Below are 20312 nucleotides of genomic sequence, written 5' to 3' on the forward strand. Positions count from 1 at the left end.
AATATAGAGTCCTTGTTGTCCTCTGTATTTGGTTGTTCTTGCACACTATAATTAGATTGGATCGTTTTTCTTGATTTTGATTTCTCAGCTTCCTTCTTACCCATTGTGATTGCTTATTTCCTGACTTAGCTTCTCAGGCTGGGAGCTTAAGGGTCTGGTTGTTCACTTTGTGTGCTGCAACCTCTGCATGTCTAGACTGAGGCCAAAGCCAGGATTCTCAGTGTTTCCCCTGACTTTCCCTGAGGATCACAGAGTAACATGTGGGGGAGGGGTGGTCTGGACACTTCAGGTTTCTACCTCTGTGCCCTTGGGCTACAGCTCAGGCAGGCTCAGCAGCTGGTGGCTGGCAGTGCTGGTGTCTGCAGATTCCTCTGGTGGTACTCAGGCACACCTGGATTTGCGTTGTTAGTGCTTGTTGGCTCCATTCCCCTGGGCTTTGGGATCTCCTGCTGGTCAGCTGAGGTAGGGTTGTTGGGACACCTCCCACCCTGCACTTAAGACTCCATACTGCTTCAGTTATGCCTTTCCTCAATGTCTCCCAAGCCTGAGTCTGTTTCCTCTACTTCAGGATTTTACACTGGGTGTGACTTTTTGTCTGGGTTTTTTGCTTCAGGGAGAAGAATCAGAGCAGCTTGGGTTAGCAGCTAGCCATGCAGCATCTTGGATCCTGGAGTTTCAGGTGGTGATTTTTAAACGTCCAGGGTATGGGCTGGTAGTCCAGGAGAAGCTGCTGTCACTTCTGAGGGCCCTGTGCTTTCTCTTACTCAGTTCTGACCAATCCTCTGTCCTGAGGTGATATGGCTGCAAATAGCCCTTGGGGTGGGTGAATCTGCTGGCCTGGGCTCACTCTCACTCTGCTGTAGTCTGCTCTCATGTCCGTGCTAGTGCAGCTCCTGTGTGCTCCATGCTCCCCCTGCCCAGACATATGTGGGCACTTTCCTGGGCTGGGAATCTGCCACACTCCATCTCCCAATGGATTCTGTCACTCTAAAAATCTGTTCAGATTCACTTTTTAAAAGTTAGTGATGGAATTCATGGAGGAGCTTAGAAAAGTTCCTGCTTCCCTTCCACCATCCTGGCTCTGCCCCCTTACTCTCTGATTCTTAATGTTAATAGACTCTTTTTAAAAAGTGGGGGAAATACAAATATTTAAAACTGATCCAGTTACTTTATTCATATTCAAGAAATAGGAGCACAGCTACTCATAACACCAAAGAGAACCCTAGAGAGTCTAGGAAGGGGAATGATTATTTCATCCTGCCTGTAACTTCAGTGGCAATAACATATGAAGATGAAATTTAAAAAGCATTCCTTTTCCAGTAGCAAATACCTTCCTAGCACCTTAATATGTAGGATTTTCTGGTGTTTTTCAGTTATATATGGAGGCAATATGAGGTAGACTAATGCCTGACTCATGTCATATTTTCTATAGTACATTCAGTGAAGCCAACATTTTGATTGTAGAATGTAAACTACATGAAGGCAGAGGTTGTTTACACTTTTGTCTTTATATGGGGCAGCTAAGTAGTGCAGTGAATACAGTACTGGCCTTAAAGTCAGAAGAACCTACATTTAAATCTGGCCTCAGACACAACACTTAACTAGATGTGTGATCTTGGGCAAGTCACTTAACCCCAATTGCCTTCCCCCCTCCAAAAAAAAAAAACAACTAACATTTTTGTCTTTGTTTCAGAACCACCTAGCTCAGTACTTTGCATGTAGCATAAATTTAATAAATGCTTATTGAATCAAATTGAATTTCTCAATTCTCTTTTATGTAAATAAAGCAATTTGGACTAGATGACAACTATGGTCTCTTTCACTACCACATCTAACATCCTATGACCCTGTAACTTAATTTCCTCCCTGCTGAACTGACTGGCCTATTTGACATAACTGTCTAGCCTGACATGGAGATTTCTCCTCAATGTTCTGGGGAAAGCCTCCCTCCTGATGAAAAAATTCTCACTATTAGGAGCTTATTCCTTCCATTACAATTGAATCTGCTTCTCTTCCAATTCTACCCATTGTTCCTTTCTGGCCTTCTGGGACCAAGAAGAAGCCAAATTGTTCTTCCAAGTAATGGGCCTTAACATACACTTTCAATGGATCACAGACTCAGAGCAGAAGGGACCTTAGAGGTCATTGAATTCAATCCCCTGAGGTCTCAGAGCTACTAAATAAACTGCTTAAGCAATTTAGTAATCCAACACAAGTTTCACTATATGTTTTTCATATACAAGAAGCTCTGAGAAAAAAACATACACATGAGTATTATACACACACATATATACATAAATATATATATATATATATATATACGTATATACACACACACACACACACAATGAATATGTTGTGCTTGCCCTCAAAGGGCTTATTGTCTACGAGGGGGTAAAAATTATAATAATAAGGTCACATTTCATCTCTGTACAATCAGAAACAATACCATGGGAACTGAGAGGATGGAGATTAGTAGCTGGGGATTCATGTCAAATGTCTCTAAACATTTGGTCTTTGCTAAATGGGAGTCTAGGTCAGGAAGAATCCCAGCAGGTATTCTTGGAAATCTGACAACTACTTTGAATATGAGTACTAATCCTTGGATAGGATTAATGGGACCTAGTGGGGCAATTTCCACTAGCAGGACAGTTTTGTTTTCCTGTATTTTGTTTCTCTAGAGAAGTGAAAACTATCAATGCTCTGATTATGGCCCTGATAAATGCAAGATTCAAAGCTCTTTCCTATGGGAGATAGGTTAAAACACCAGCCTTTCCTCACATTAGAAAAAATGTATGGCTTTACCCATGTATTTCTGCAACTGAGATACACAGAGAGCATTCTTTTACTTTCCAAAGTCCATTTTGGCTTCTAAATAGAAAAGACAGGTTGCAGTAAATATTACTTGTCCGTGATATTGTGTATTGCTCTAAAAAGGTTTTCAAAAGTCTAGCATTACAAAGACCCCCAAGTAAGCTCTAGAGTTTGGACTTTCTGTCAAGATGTGCTCAGTGTCTTGAGAACTGATTATCTCCACAGTCCAATGGGAAGGTACAGAAGAGGAGAACAGAGGGGCTGAAAGGCAGACTTTCTCATTGAAGAGCTTCCACACAGAAGAGACTAAAGCTCTCCTTTGAAATTAAGGCTGTGAGGAGGATAAGGATAGAGAGTATATTGGCATTTTCAAACAACAAAGTGAAGAAAACTTACCAGAAAGCACCGACCTTATCAGAGCATCAAAAGAACAAATGAAACAAGAGTTCATTCTATGAAAGGCTTTTGATACATGGAAATTAATCAGATGTGAAGTTAGTATTGTCTCCTATCCCTTGGATGAAATTTTCCATCTTTCCTTTGGTTTCACAGACATCCATCACCATTTGGTGCTGATAAAAATGGGCACTATAATACCAAGTATTACACTTGGATTTAGAATCAGAGGACCTTGGTTTTAATCCTGGCTCTGCCATTTGCTACCTGCATGATCTTGGTTTAGTCACTGTTCTTCTCCCTGCCTTGATTACAAAGTTGAATTATATGGCTTTTAAGGTCTGTGCTAGATATGAATTTATGGTCTTAGTGTGGTCACCAGATGTTACTGAGTTAAGTTACTTGAACCTTCCCACCAAATAATTTTCTAAATTTTCTAAGCAAACAATTATTTAAAGGTTAAATTATGTGATTCTGACTATGAAATTTGGTTCCTAGAGACATCAAGAAGATAGGATAAATTTTAAAAAGAAAGCTAGAGGTACCCCTGATGTAGTAACAAAGGAAAATAATTATACTTGAGAAGCAGTATATTCTAGCTAGGTGGCATTGCAGTAGATAGAACGCTGGGCATGGAGTCAGAAAGATTCATTTTCCTGAATTCAAATCTGACCTCAGGTACTGATTAGCTGTGGGAGCTTGAGCAAGTCACTTAACCCTGTGTGCCTCAGTTTCCTCACGTATAAAATGAGCTTGAAAAGTTAATGGAAAATCACTCCAGTATCTCTGCCAAGAAACCCCAAGTGGGGTCACAAAGAGTTGGACATGACTGAAAAACAAATAGCAACTACCACCAGAACAAATATCCTAGCATCGGATGTGGTGTCAGAAAGGTCCGGGTTCATCTCTTGGCTTTGACACTAATACTTTTGGCAAATCACTTAATTTGAGCCACAAACAACTCTCCAAGAGGACTTTGAAGTTATAGATAAGTTGGAATTTGTTTCAACAAAGGCAATTTATCTGCCAATGATCTTGATGTATTGATGTCTTACTTAGCCTTAATTAGTCAAGTATTTAATAATTAATTCGGAAACATAGCTATGAGATTTTCCCAAAACCTCAAAGAAAATTAGTGATGATAATAATAGATTCTATTGATGATTGCTTTCTCTCCCTGAAGAACATAATTTTATGTGGTAACTTTAATCCTTTATTCTCTTTCCTTAGATATAAATAATTTAGGACTTAGCTGATAATGGGGGCAGTATGGGGGGGGAGGGGAAGGATGACACTCTTACATGGCTAACATACCAACAAGAAAGTAATATACATTTCTAATCAACAAAGTTGGAAAACTCTTTGTTCTCCATTGCCCCTTTCAAGTTCTCTCCATATAGATCACTTAGCAATCTCTCCTTCTGTGAAATTAACACTATCTGCATCTATGACCCAATTAAAATGCTGGTAGCAATAGTCTACAGATCTCCAGGACACTCCCCTTCTTTCTTCAATAAATCTGGCACCTGGCTTACATGGTTTCTCTATTTCCCAATTCTTGCCTTAATATGAAGAGACTTCAATATACATATTCACATCAATATTAACTTAATAATAAATTTATTAATCAATTAATTATCAATTTAATTTCTCACAATTTACTCTTCCACCCTACCTCAGCAACATAAAAGATGGTTGTACACTTCATCTGACTGCTACCCACAAATGTACCACCTCCATGTTTATGAACTCTGAAATTCTCTTGTCTATTGGTTTTCTAACTTTCTCTTTGCCTTCCAATATGAAACCCTACACCACAATGTTCAATCTCTCAACCCCTCAGTTCTCTTTGAGGTCATCACCCATGCATTAGACATATGCTCTTCTTTTCCCAATCTTGGTCCTTTAGTGAACCAATTTAACTCTATACTGTCTTCTTTTCTTTAATCTCTTACCAACCCATAATATTACAAATGGTGCCCTGTTAAGTTTTAGCCTTGGATCACTCCCAACATTCACTGCCTTCACTCCTACATGTGATGCACTGAGAGAGTGAAGAAAATTATACAACCAGCCTGACTGGGTTTACTACAAATCTATGGTTCACAAACTCAACTGGGTCCTCACTGCTGGTAGGCAATCTTTTAAATTGTCCTAATTAACTCACTATCCCACTAACCACAAAGACTTTTCAGCACCTTTTTACCCGTCTTTGAAACTACCAAAATTCCTCCTCTCCTTCTCATCTGAAAACACTGCCTCATATTTTATTGAACAAAATCATTTATTTTGAGGCCATTTGCCAAGAACTCAGTCTTCTCGCCTCTTCCTTATTTCATATCAGCAAGATATATCCTTAAACTATTTCCTTATATAATAAAGTGGTACTTCTCCTTGCCAAAGCCCTCAACCTACACAAGTGATTATATTCCGGCCCACCTTTTCTAGTATGATATTTCAGCTATCATCTTTACTCTCTCACTTAATCTTCAATCTCTCCCAATCTACTGGCTTCTTCCCTACAGCCGACAAACAAGCTCATGTCTCCTTCATTCGCAAAAAACAAAAAAACAAAAACAAACAAAAGCACGCTCACTTGGTCCCTGTTACATATCAACCCATTTCTTTCCTGTCTTTTGTGACTAAACTCCTTGAGAATATCATCTATAAAAGGTGCCTCTACTGCCACTCTTATTAACTTATTAATTCTCTTTTAAGAGAATTAACTAATTCTCTTATTAATCTACCTTATCTACTTTAATTAATTCTCTTATTAACTCTCTAGAGTTAGGCTTCTAATCTCATCATTGTACTTGAAAATGTTCTCTCCAAAATTACAAATCATGGATTAGTCACAAAATCCAATGACCTTGTCTCAATCTTCATCCTTCCTGACATCTATGTGGCCTTTGCCACTTTTTATTAACCTCTTCTCCCTGATGTTCTATTCTTTTATGTTTTCTGGGAAACTGCTCTCTCTTGATTCTCTTCTTATCTGATTGCTTCTTCTCAGTCTCCTTTGCTGGATCTTAATTTAGATCATGCCTGCTGATCATGGATGTCCTACAAGGCTCTGCCCTGAACCCTCTTCTCTTCTCCCTCTACACTATTTCACTTGGTACTCCCATTAGCACCTATGGATTTGATTAACATCTTTATATTAATGATTCTTAAATTTACTTATCTAGTCTGAAGTGCTCTTCTGATCCCCAGCCTGGCATCTGCTTATTTTTGTTGTTGTTCTTATTGTTTAGTTGTGTCTGACTTTTTGTGACCCCATGGACCATAGCACATCAGGCCATTCTATCCTCCACTATCTCCCAAAGTCTGTTCAAGCTCATGTTTGTTACTTCCATTATGCTATTTGCCTATATCATCCTTTGCCTCCAGTTCTTCTTTTTCCTTCAATCTTTTCCAACACCCAGATCTTTCCCAATGAGTTCAGTCTTCTCATCATGTTACAAAGTACTTATGTTTCAGCCCATTCTGAATCAAGTAGAGGTACTTAACTATGCTTTTAAAACCAGATCATTTTGGCTTTCACTGATTAGCCAATAAAAGGCCAAGTCCAAGTCTCATTTGCTCATTGTTTGGATTTTGATGGCTCACAGTGAGTGTAAATTGCACTTGTTTCTTGGTCTTCTTTTCCTGGTCTTTCCCTCCCAGACTGATTCTTTTATGAAAGCAAACTAAACTACATTTTGCCTCAATTCTTACCAAGCCTTTAATTACTGAATAGTCTTTGCCTCAGACAAACTGAGATTTGGGGAAGACCTTACCTTAAAAAAAACAAGGCTCCCACTGCATCAGAGGCCATGGCCAGTCATCTTGACCTATACCTTGACACTAGACTCTGATAACTCTGGAGGAGAGAGAGGGGCTGATGACTTTGCACAGCTCTACCTAACTAAAATCAAATTCACTTGCAAGTAAAGACATAACCATCCTCAAGCCATTGGTCCTCTTCAAGAAGGAAGCAGGAACAAGAATGGGAGGAGGACTCACAACAAGAGAGAAATCCAGGTAGTTATATGGGGCCTTTTCCATGTGGGAAACTTTAGTTATTTATCTCAAGCTTCAGCATTGGCTTCAGGATTAACTGTTCTCTTAGGCCATTTGCCCTTTCCCATATATTCTTTGGTTTGTTGAGTAGTCTTCAGAGAGGAATAGAAAGACCCTAAATATTAAGGATTAGGTAAGAGCCAGCAAGAACCTGATGTCCACTAAGAGACAGAATAAGTCCTGCAAGGCCCAGCTTTTCCTTCTGGTGCCTTTTCTCTAAATATGTGATTTCTCTTGTCCTCTCTCCTCCTCCTCTCTCCTCTGTCTCTCAGCCTCTGTGTTTCTTTGTCTATTTCTGTCTCTCTCTGTCTCTCTCTGTCTCTATGTCTCAGTCTCTCTCTTTCTCTCTCTCTCCTGCCTATAACGCCATTCTCAGCAAACAACATTTCCAGTGGTATCACTTCAGAATTAACAGGGGAGTTTGGAGCACTTATAATCAGAAACAACAACACACTATCCAAATGCTTCTCAATTTTTCTTTTCCTGAGGTAAAGGCAGTCACCAGTAGTTTTTCCCTTTTTTTTCTTGCAGATTTTTTACATTAAATTTTATGTTTATTTCTAGTATACATCATTCATATCCACAAGATTTTGAGTTGTACTTTTTCTCCCTGTCTTTCCCCTACCCACCACCCCAAAACAGCGATCTCACTGTAGATCCCCTCCCCAAATCTGATTTATCCTATATTCTCTCCCATCCCCCCTCCGACTTTCTGGTAGTGCAAGATGGATCTCCATACCCCAGTGCTTGTATATCTTATTTCCCAGTTGCATGTTGTTAATAATAATAATAATAATAACAACAACAACAACTTTTTAAACATTTTATTTTACAACTTTGAATTCCAGATTCTTTCCCTTCCTCCCTTGTCACCCACCCTTACTGGGAAGATAAGCAATTCAATATAGGTTGTTCATGAGTAAGTACATAAAACATTTCCAAAGTAGATATATTGTGAATGACTGACTATAATTCCCTCCATCCTATCCCGCCACTCCACTTGTTCTATTCTCTACTTTGACCCGGTCCCTTTCCAAAAGTGTGTGCTTCTACCTACCCTCCCTCCCCAACATGCCCTCCCCTCCATTAGCCCCCTTCTCATCCCCTTCCCCCCTACTCTCCGATAGGGCAAGATATCCAATTTAGAGAATATAATTCTCTGCCTAAGCCAAATTCAATAACAGTAAGGTTAACTCATTCTATTTCACCTTCCTGTTCTTCCCCTCCATTGTAATAGTTTTCCCTTGCCTCTTCCATATGAAATAATTTACCTCATTCTGTCTCTCCCCATCTCCTCTCATTGTATTCCTCTCTCACCTCTCAATTTCACTTTTTAAACATCATCCCTTCCTATTCAACTGTCTATGTATACCTGTACACACATATACACATACTCACATATGTACTCATATACACATATACCCTCCTATGAAGACATATATATGTATGTATACATATAAATGTATACATTTATATTTCCTTAAACTATCCTCATACTGAGAAAAGTTTCATAAGTTACACTTACTGTTTTTCCATATAGGCATGTAAATAGTTCAACTTTGATAAGTTCCTTATGATTCTTTTTCCCTGTTTACCTTCTCATGCTTTTCTTGCTTCTTGTATATGAATGTCAAATTTTTTATTGACCTCTGTTTTTTTCACCAAGAATGCTTGAAAGTGGAGCGGCCAGGTGGCTCAGCGAGTAAGAGCACCGGCTCCAGTGTTGGGACGACCTGGAGATCGAATCCCGGGCTCAGACACTCAGCACCACACCCAGAAATAACTGGCCGTGTAACCTTGAGCAAGTTACTTAACCCTGATTGCTTAAAATAAAAAAATAAAAAAAAGAATGCTTGAAAGTCCTCTATTCCACTGAATGACCATATTTTCCACTGAAACCTTATACTCAGTTTTGTTGAGTAGGTGATTCTTGGTTTTAATCCCAGCCCTTTGACCTCTGAAATATCATATTCCAAGCCCTTTGGTCGATTAATGTAGAAGCTACCAGATCTTGTGTCATCCTAATTGTGTTTCCACAATATTCAATTGTTTCTTCTTTGCTGCTTATAGTATTTTCTCCTTAATTTGGGAATTCTGGAACCTGGCTATAACATTCCTAGGAGTTTTCCTTTGGGGAATTCTTTCAATTCCTATTTTGCTCTCTGGTTCTAAAATATCAGGGCAATTTTCCTTGAGAATTTCTTAAAGGATGATTTCTAGGTGCTTTTTTTTTATCATGGCTTTCAGGTAGTCCAATAATTTTAAAATTATCTCTCCTGGATCTATTTTCCAGTTCAATACTTTTTCCAATGAGATATTTCACACTGCCTTCTATGTTTTCATTTGTTTGGATTTGTTTAATAGTATCTTGATTTCCCATAAAGTCATTACCTTCCATTTGCTCCAATCTAATTCTGAAGGAATTATTCTCTTCAGTGAGTTTTTGAAATTCCTTTTACATCTGACCAATTTGACTTTTTAAGGCATTCTTCTCCTCATTGGCTTTTTGGACCTCTTTTGCCATTTGAGTTAGTCTTTTTTTAAGGTGTTGTTTTCTTCATTCAGGTTGTTGACTCTCTTTTCATGATTTTCTTGCATCATTCTCATTTCTCTTCCCAATTTTTCCTCTACTTCTCTTACTTGATTTTTAAAATCCTTCTTAAGGTCCTCTATGGCCTGTAACCAGTTCATATTTTTCTTGGAAGCTATTTTTTTATTTAATTTCTTTTTAAATTCCTTACTTAATTTGTTTGTTTCCTTTTAGTTTACAGAATTCAATTCCACAATTCCTTGAGTTTCACATTTTGTCCCCCTCCCTCCCCTCCCCCCACCATGGCACCATATAGTCAAGTATAGGATCTGTAAATATTTTCACATTATACATTAGTCAGGTTATAAAGACGAATTGTATCAGATGGAATGAAAAATGGTAAAGACATAAAACCAAACAAGAGAAGGAAAAAGATCAGGTATTTTGCTTCCACCTGGATATAAACTCAGTTCTTTCTAGTTCTTTCTCTGGATGCACATATTTCTCTCCATCATGAGATTTTTGGGATTGACTTATATCACTGCATTGCTGAGAAGAGTCCAGTCTAATAAAGTTGGTCATCACACATACGTTGTGTCTGTAATTGTGTACAAATTTCTCCTGGTTCTACTCTTCTCACTCAGCATCAGTTTGTATAAGCCTCTCCAGGTAAATATGAAGACCGTCTGCTCCTCGTTTCTTATAGCACAATAGTATTCACATGCATATACCACAACTTGTTTAGCCATTCCCCAATTGATGGGCACCCCCTTAATTTCCAATTCTTTGCCACCACAAAAAGAGCTGCTATAAACATTTTTGTACATATGCGTCTTCCTCCTACTTGTATGATCTCTTTGGGATATAAACCTAGGTGTGGTATTTCTGGGTCAAAGGATATGAAAGTATATATAGTCCTTTGGGAATAATTCCAGATTGCTCTCCAGAAAGGCTGGATCAGTTCACAACTCCACCAGCAACGCATTAGTGTTCCAATTTGCCCACATCCTCTCCAGCATTTGCCATTTTCCTGTTTTGTCATCTTAGCCAATCTGACTGGTGAGATGTGGTACCTCAGAGTTGTTTTGATTTAATTTCTCTAATCAATAGTGATTTAGAACATTTCTTCATGTGCTTATAGATATCTTTAATTTATTTCTCTGAAAATTGTCTGTTCATATCCTTTCACCATTTATCAATTGGGGAATGACTTGTATTCTTGTAAATTTGACTCAATTCTCTGTACATTTTAGCAACGAGTCCTTTGTCAGAGACATAGGTTGTAAAGATTCTTTCCCAATTTCCCACCTCCCTCTTAATCTTGGTTACATTGGTTTTGTTTGTACAGAAGCTTTTCAATTTCATGTAGTCAAAATTATCCATTTTACATTTTATAACGTTCTCTAATTCTTGTTTAGTTATAAAGTCTTTCCATCTCCTCAAGTCTGACAGGTAAACTATTCCTTGTTTTACGAGACTGCTTATGGTATCAACCTTTATACCTAGATCATGCACCCATTTAGACTTGATTTTGGTATATGGTGTTAGATAATTGTCTATGCCCAGTTTCTTCCATACTGTATTCCAGTTTTCCCAGCAGTTTTTGTCAAATAGTGAGTTCTTATCCCAAAAACCAGGGTCTGGGGGTTTATCAAACAATATAGTACTATAGTCGTTGACTTCTGAATCTCGTGTGCTTAATCTATTCCACTGATCCACTCCTGTATTCCTCAGCCAGTACCATTTCTTGGAAGCTTTTGGTGCAGGAGTTCTGACTTTGTTGTCTTCCTCCCATTCCATGCTTTGATCCTTTTTGTCCCCCAAAAAGGAATCTAAAGTTAGATTGCTGTCCTTGCTTTGTTTCCTTTGCTTGCTCATGTTGCCACTCAATTACTCAATTACTTCACACTCAATTACTTGACTTTTGAGCTTTTCGCCACAGTAGAACTCTGCTTTCAGAGAGGAGAGCTTTGTCCCAAATCGTTGGGGTTTTGCAGCTGCCAGAGCTATTAGGAGGGTGCTGTCTCTGCAGCCCTCACAAACTCTGGCTCACTGGTCACAGACCTCAGGACCACCACCCAAGGCCATGATCCATATCCAGGCAGGTTAAAGCTAGAGTGGTTACCCTCTGAAAGGTCACTTGCCCCCCCCCTACAATCTGCAGGCCAGGAACTCTGAAGCAGCCACATACATGGAGGCAGTGGTAGGGTTGGCACACCACCCCTTCTAGTTCTGGGAGCAGGGGTCAGACCCTCTCCTCCATCCCCTGCCCCCCACTTCCAACTGAGTTCTACATTGACCTCTCACTTTTTCTTTGGCATTTATAGATTGATAGTTCTGGAAACTGCCACTGATGCTGGTAATCCATTCTCCCAAGGTCTGCTGCAGCCACTGCTCTGGGCCACCCTGGGACTAAACCCGGGGGCTGGGTTCTGCTCCCAGCCTGCTGTGATGAACCCTTCCTGAGTACCTGCTGAGCTGCCTTCAGCAGGAGATTTGTTTCTCTCTGTCATTTTTCGGGCTCTGTAGCTCTAAAATTTGTTTAGAGTCATATTTCATAGATATTTGAAGTGGTTCTTTGGGGGAGCTCATGAAGTTTTCCTGCTTCTACGCTCAGGTTTTCCCTTTATTAAGCAAGTATATTTCAATCATGACTACATTTCACCTGACTCACATAGAGAAGAAATTTTCAGTTAGCAGAACCCAGGGTACAGCCATCTGATTTCCACTTTTTATTAAAAACAGTCATGTTAAGGTATTTTTTTACATGTCAGTCACTTTCATTAAAATGACACCCCCAGTATGTTACCATTAAAACACATGAACACATGTGTGTACAGACTTACATACACAGACCCATCCCTAATTGACTAATGGCATTTTATAAGACCGTATCATAGAAAGATATAACAAACAGCAGCAATTTAATAAATTATTGTTTAATAAATTACAGGGTCATAGATTTGGAGCTAAAAAATAAATGAGAACTATCCTATTTTTACCCTGTCATTTTACATATGAAGAAACTGAGGATCAGAGAAGTGAAATGACTTTGCCAAGATTGCAGATGTCATTTTCCATTTTGGTAGGTCTGTGTTAACAGAAAACAAAGATGTTCTTTCTTTAATAATTTGGAACTAGCATCATGGATGACCTTTTAAAGGAGTGTCTCACTTTTTTGGCTTAAGTCCTACTCAGAAACTAGGAAAATGTCCCTTGCTGGACAGTGTGATATAGCACTCTAGCTGTCAGTTAACAAAAAAGAGTCTTAATAAGAGGAAACCAGCAACATATCTGTTGTCTTCAATGACAATACTTCAGTGCCACTAATTTCAGGTCTTCAAAGTCATTTACAGTTCCCATCCGGGATCTTACATGAAAGTTACTAACATAGGCTGCTGTGAGATACTCCCTCATGGCCCCAGAGAACTTGGGAGTGGTTTGGCGTTTGCCTCCTGCAGTCATGAGCCACTTACAAAAGAATGGAGGCGACACATTAGAAAGGACTTCCAAAGTTACATATCTCCTGGCTCAGAAGGACTGTGAAAGTTTTAGTTACTCCAAGTATTACCAGAAATGAGCTTGGACATTCTGCCTTGAGCTCACCCACAAATATGCCTTAGAGCAGAGAGTATAGAAATGTGAGGGCAGAAGGTTGCTTCTCCAGAGGTTGTCCCACACTTTATCTCTTACTCAAGGACAAACACATTCAGGCACAGAGGATTGCAAATGGGCACTGTCATTGATCCTTCATTCCAAGTGATCTAAGCCTCAGTTTCTGAGAATGGCATCTTCTTAACTTTCTCCAAAGTATATTAGCTCATCCTTCCTCAAAATGTGACACTTCTTCAACTTCAGGTACTACCAACTCATACTTACTGATTTTATTCACATGGGGCACTGGAACATGGTATACAAATTGAGCATGACCTCCCCTCAAAACATGAGTTCCATATAGCACTTATACATAAATTATTGCAAATATCATGTGAGCCTTCCTGAGGACACAAAAATAATGAATGTTAGGAGAAAAGAAGATCTAATAACTTTCTTGCATGCTTGATATGCATATATAATTGTTAACCTGTCCATGCATCTTAAAATGTTATGATGTTTCTGAAAAGCCCAATCACTTTTCCTGATTAGAAAAAAAGGATCTCTTTTAAAGACAGATGGTTTGGTTCTCTTAAACCCATCCTATCCATCTAAAAATATCTCAGTCTTCAGTGCCTATGCACACTGCTGGTTTATGGTCCTTGGTTGGAATGTTAGCCAAGTCACTCTGTGCAGAAAAGGAACTGCGTAGGCTCAAGTTTGGATGAGCTCATCAGAAACTGCCTTCTATTTTCAGTATCTCAGAGACTGGTTTGGGGTTAGTAAAATAACAGAGCTTTGTTTCTGGTCTCATTTTCACTTATAAAGACAATAAACAGTGCCTGTTGTGTAGACAGCAATTATAAGGACCCAAGAGGCAGAAGTCCAAGTAACAAAAGATCTCTTTTCCCTCTTTCATTGGTCATCCTGTAGGAGACTCTGGAATTGATTAGGTCCACAGGGAAATCCATGGATCATGTCTTAGTTTCCTACTTGCATTTATATTACTTCCAGTTTGGTATTCGATGAACATAGATCATGTAAGATGAACTACAGGCTAACAGAACTAACTCAAAGAGAATACTGCAAAGAATCCTAAAATTAGAGCAACAGAAATATTTAAGCTCATCTATTTCATTCTTTTCCATTTGCAATTTTCTCAGTAAGTAACATCAAACCAAGTTAGCAGCAAACATATTGAACAATTAATCATCAATATTCATAAAATTGCTCTCATGGATTGGTGATCAAGGGGACATCATTTTTATCAATTAATGTCAATTGGGTCGAAACAAGCCTCCTGAAAATCCATCCAAGAAAATAAAACAATTGCTATTATAATCAACCCTGACTGGTCATTCTCTTTCCTCTAATTCAGAGGTTTAATTTCTAATTATGATCAGAAACTCTTCACTCAAGCTCTTGCTTAGAACATTGTATTGCTTGAGATAAGTGGAATACATGATTTATAAAATACCACTCTGAGTATTTCCTCTGGAAAGGCTATTTAGAGAAATCATATCATCAATTCAGAGCCGGAATGGATCTTCGAGGTCATCCAATCCAATTCACTCATTTTACGGACAAGGAAACAAAGGCCCGGAAGTTTAAGGACTTCCCCAAGGTGACTTAGGTAGTAAGAAACACAGTCAGGATTTAAACTTAACATTCACTGTCTCCAAAACTAGCTTCTTTCCACAACACCATGAATTTCTTTTTTGTTGCAAATGGACATGCTTTTCTAGTACATTGTTTTTATATAAATTCAGATCAATTTTTCTTCACAGTTTTTAGGAATGACTGACATGTTTTGCCTCCACTAAATCTCTCCTTTGATGCTCCATCCTGAGGTGAACATGACCTATTTTCTCAAATGTTTTACCAACAGAAGATAAGCCCCAGCAGACCCAATAAAGTTAAAGGACCTTCCAGTCCTGGACAGACCAGCTTAGAGGGACCTGAGAGGCTCATAAGCAGTTTGGTCCAGGACTGAATTCTTTGGCTATAGTGACTTAGAAACATAACCTATTAAAGTATAAAGAGTTGGGCTGTATGTCAATGTTGGGGCCCCACCCTGAAGAAATCACATATCATAGACATCCAAAAGGAGAAGACAAAGATCTAAATTTATCAAATATATTTTTTTGGAGGGGGGAAGGCAGGGCAATTGGGGTTAAGTGACTTGCCCAAGGCCACACGGCTGGTAAGTGTTATGTGTTTGAGGCCAGATTTGAACTCAGGTCTTCCTGAATCCAGGGCCAGTGCTCTATTCACTGTGCCACCTAGATGCCCCTCAAATATAATTTTTATTTTTGGATTACTAATAATATTCAGACACTCCACAGAGCCATATGAATACTGAAGAAATGGATCTGTGATCTCATCTACTTGCTTGGTTCTTCCTATGATACAGATCATAGCCTAGCCATCTATCCACTCTGTGTCACTGCTTGCCATATCCTCCTGTAAGTTCACAAGAAGGGGTCAACCCACTCATCTAAGAGGCTTCCCTTCCTCCTGATAGCACAAGCACTCCAGTGGAGCACTTGGGCTATCTCTTATCTCTCATTTTTTCCACTCTGTCCATCTTCAGTATCAGTTATATTTTCCCCAGATGGCATTCTTTGCCACTGAAGCTCATTAATTGTTTTATTTTGCCCCCTTCTAGCACTCACCATGGACCTCTTCATTCCCCTCTGTGTAGTGTTTATTTTGCATTCTTCAGAGACTATACTATCCTATGACTCATAACCACACAGAAACATTGGTAGAATAATAATATTAAAAATATAGGCCTTCATTTCTAACAGAAGATTGGGGTCATTAACAGAAATAAGCAATTTTCCAAAGAGAATTCAATCCCTCTCATTTGTAATTCTGGGACTAATGCATTGTCCATTTGCAGACTTGTTCAAGGTACATTTACTGACTAAAAAGCTCTATAGGTTGTTCATCTAGTTGCAAGTCATATTCTGGACAGAATGCATTTGTCATCAACTTGGTTTTTCCTATGTGCATTGTTAGGCCAAACTCTTTGGAGAAATTACAGATCTCTTTCTCGAAGCCATGCAGTATTGCCAACCTTGACACAAGTAGCATGATTTTGTTTGCCAACAGGAGCAACTGAAGTTCCTTGACATCAATAGAGAGTCCTTCTCCAACTTGTACTCTGTGATGCCTCATCTAATATTTATTACCAGAAAGAGTTTGTTAAATAAATTTATCTTTGTCATGATACCTTGCAAGGAATCTTGAAAAATTTTTTAGAATGAGCAGATGACGTCTTGTTAGAAGAAAACCTTTAGGTTGGCATTTTGCTGTATTGAATCAATTATATCTTTCTATAATCAACAAACAGTAATCACAATGATCTCAAATTCTCTACTTCTTTCAGCCAGTTGTGTGATGGTAAAGAAGTCTATTGTTTAAAATCACTAGCAAGATCCTTCCTGTTCTCTATTAATGCCTGCATTCAGAATGCCATGAATTCTAAGAAAAATTGTATACAGCTATAAAAGTAGATATATAAGTTGGTAGTTACTTGTGTTCCTTCATTTGCCATTTTGTTTTAACAAAGTCTGATATTTTCTCCTGCTGTTGGTACCTTTTCCTCCTTCAAGTACCTTGTAAATGGACCCTTCAAAGCAATCACAATTGTGTCACCTACAGAATAGATTTCCTCTAAGTATACTTAGTCAAATCCAGCTGCTTTTCTCCTCTTTGTACTCTTCAATGTCATTTTTACCTCTTTGATAATCACTTCCAGGACTGTTATGTTTGAGTTAAAGTGGTATTACTCTCTTTGGTGGTATAAAAAAATTTTGTTGAAAAATCTTTGAAAATCTCTTCTCTTTTTCTTTATTTGGTGTTTTTTCATTTTCATTCCTAAGTTCCCTTAGGGTGACTTGACTTAGTTGGCTCTCTACTCAAGCTATACTTAAACAGGTTTTACCTTCACTGTTTCTTTTTGCTTTATAAATCAATATTGTTGATGTCATTGATTTGTCATCCTCCATGAACTCTTACAAATACTCTTTGCCATTGTTATCTTTGACTACCATCTTTGAAAAGTATGCCAAGTGTTTGTTGTCTAACGGACTCTTTAGGAAAATGATTTATATCACTTTAGTATTTATTTGCAATTATTCTAGTCAGTGTTTATGTCCTTTTGCCCAGCCATAACCAATATGCATCTGCAAAATACTGTTTAAACAGGTGACCATTATGTTGTTTTAACTGTACCCCCAGATTATCAATATGTGCAAAAATTTATCCACCCAATAAAACTCAGTTTCCTATAGAAAGCAGTGTGTTTATAGTGGAAATGTTTAGCTGCATTAAGACTAAGGGTATTTTGTCATACTTATCAAATGTCTTGCTGAAATATACTTTGGATAACATAATTGACTTTCTCTTCATTGTTGTTAATATTTAAGAAGCCTTTGAATTTTTCTTTGTCTCTCTTTTGGGGGAGAAAATGGTAGCACTTGAAGAAATACAGTTCTTCAATGACAGTATTTTTAAAGAGGTTTTTTTATATCATAAAAATGTTTAGATATTTGGGGGATTAGAAAAGGGAAAAAATCAAGTTTTTGCTCCAAATGAAAAAATACAGAGTGTTTCCTATTAATTATGAACTTAGGGTTTACTTGGAAGAATCCCCAAAGAGACCTAGTATTTTACAACTATCTTTCACTGTTTCCCTCTCCTCTAGCTACTGGAGAGGCAGAAAGTGTCATAGCTTTAACACCTTACATACACAAGAGCAAGCACCCCTTTTTGAAAGAAATTAACCAGTGACAGAAGGATTTAAGTATCTACCATACCTTATGGAAAATCGCAATGATACTTAAGAAAATGAAGCCATGAAGTATGACTTTTTCTGACCAAATAAATACTGAAGAAATCTGTGCTAGAGTCCACACAATTTTCAGTGTTTATGTGAGGAGGGAGATTAAAAATGGAAAAAAAATAAAATGCTTTTTTATCATAAAGAAATAAAAGAACAAAAGAGAAGGAAGGCATCAGTAATTACCAACTCATGCATTTACCTTTTTATCTCTATAATATCTTTCTGAGAGTGGTTTTTGTATATATTGAGGGTATCTTTGAAGAAAATGTAAGAAAGGAGCAGGTAGTGTTTGTAGGTGATTCTTCTGATATGTTTATTTTTTTTCAGGTTTAAAAAAAAGTTTGCAAAGCAAAACATAACCTTAGAAGCTCTCCAAACAAGATTTCTCCTATGCATATCTTGTGATTATATAATAGTCCCTGATAGATGCAAGAGTTTAACCTTGGTTGAAGATCTCTAGTGAAGGAATACTCCTCAGGGGCAGCTCAACATGGAAGGAAGATTTCCGTGACATAAAATCTAAATCCAGCCCTCTAAAGTTTCTGTTCATTGCTCCTAGTTCTGTCTTCTGGGAGCAGATTTTTTTCAGTGATACTTTGATTAGAAATATTAAATGACGTAAAAAAGGGGGGTTTGCCAACAATGGTTTTTACTGGATGATATCATGTGCAAACTCACATGAAAGAGTGCTTACCTGTGGGCAATGATACTTTCCAGATGCCTGTTAATAGAAGGCATTGTAGTTATTGCATTAAACATTGGTACTCTACAGTGACGCTTCAATGAGACCCAAAACTAATCAAAGAAGACTGGTCTAGAAATCAGTATAGGGAAAAGGGGTGATGTGAAGAACACATATTACTCAGATCAAGTTACTCAGTTGAATGGGCCACCTATTGATACAGAGCACTGGGCTAGGAATCAGAAAGACTCATCTGGGGTGGCTAGGTGGCGTAGTGAATAGAGCACTGGCCCTGGAGTCAGGAGGACCCGAGTTCAAATCCAGCCTCAGACACTTAGCACTTACTAGCTGCGTGACCTTTGGCAAGTCACTTAACCCCAATTTCCCTGACTTCTCCCCTTCAAAAAAAGGGAAAAAGAAAGATTCATCTTCATGAATTCAAATCTGGCTTCAGATACTTGCTACCTGTGTGACCCTGGGCAAGTCACTTCACCCTGTTTGCTTATGTCTTCTCACCTGTAAAATGAGCTGGAGAAGGAAATGGCAAACCACTCTAATATCTTTGCCAAAAAATCCCCAAATAGGGTCCCTAAGGGTCAGACCAGACTGAAAAATGACTGAACAACAACACAGAGTCCTTGGACAAACAGTGAGCTGTTGTGAACACTGGATAGGAACAGAGCAACTTATATCACACTTGGGAAATTGTGCACTGCTGTCCGTGATCCCAGCTAGGTGGCAGAGTGGAAAAAGCACTTGTCCTAGAAGCAGGAAGACATGAATCAAAATTCAGCTTCAGACACTTTGTGACCCTGAGCAAGTCACTTTACCTCTGCCCATCTCAGTTCTTCGATTATAAAATAGAGACAGTAATAGTGCCTCAGTCACTGTGTAGATCAAATGAGATAATATTTACAAAGTATTTTTCATAGTACCTGGCACATAGGAGCCATGTAATAAATGGCTCTGTCCTTCCCTTTACTTGCCTGGCTTGCTTTCTTCCATAAAAAGCTCATCTTTTTTAACATCGCCCTTGACCACAAAGTTTCAATCCAATCCTTCATTGTGATGCTTGTGGAGCCTAAACTAAACTCTGACTAGTTCGATTATTCTTGAAAGTCTTCAAATACTACCCCAGCAACAAACTTAGATCTGTTTTCTGAATGCTAGCCTAACTACATTCAGAGGGGGCTTGTGACCCATTGGCTGCCCCTTGGAGATGAAGACTTTCTGGGAAACAATGAAAAATATGCAATAGCCCACTGTCCTATGTGACCCTTCTCTGCTTCTAGAGCTAGGGTTGCAGAGCACTGGTAGAAAAGCTACAGGGAGTAGCAGCAAAGAAACATTCAATTTTAGACCATCTATAAACTTAAATCTTT

At 38.5% G+C, this 20312-nt stretch overlaps 1 pseudogene; it reads left to right on the forward strand.

The window, feature by feature from the left end:
* The first annotated feature begins 258 nt into the window (after positions 1 to 258).
* The window catches only part of LOC138150585 (ubiquitin-associated protein 1-like), a 42970-nt pseudogene continuing 22916 nt past the window's right edge, over positions 259 to 20312 (forward strand).

This window comes from Petaurus breviceps, unplaced genomic scaffold (assembly GCF_028583685.1).
Source record: "Petaurus breviceps papuanus isolate PSGF00001 unplaced genomic scaffold, PetGlider_PUasm1.0 90881, whole genome shotgun sequence".
Taxonomy (NCBI): Eukaryota; Metazoa; Chordata; class Mammalia; order Diprotodontia; family Petauridae; genus Petaurus; species Petaurus breviceps.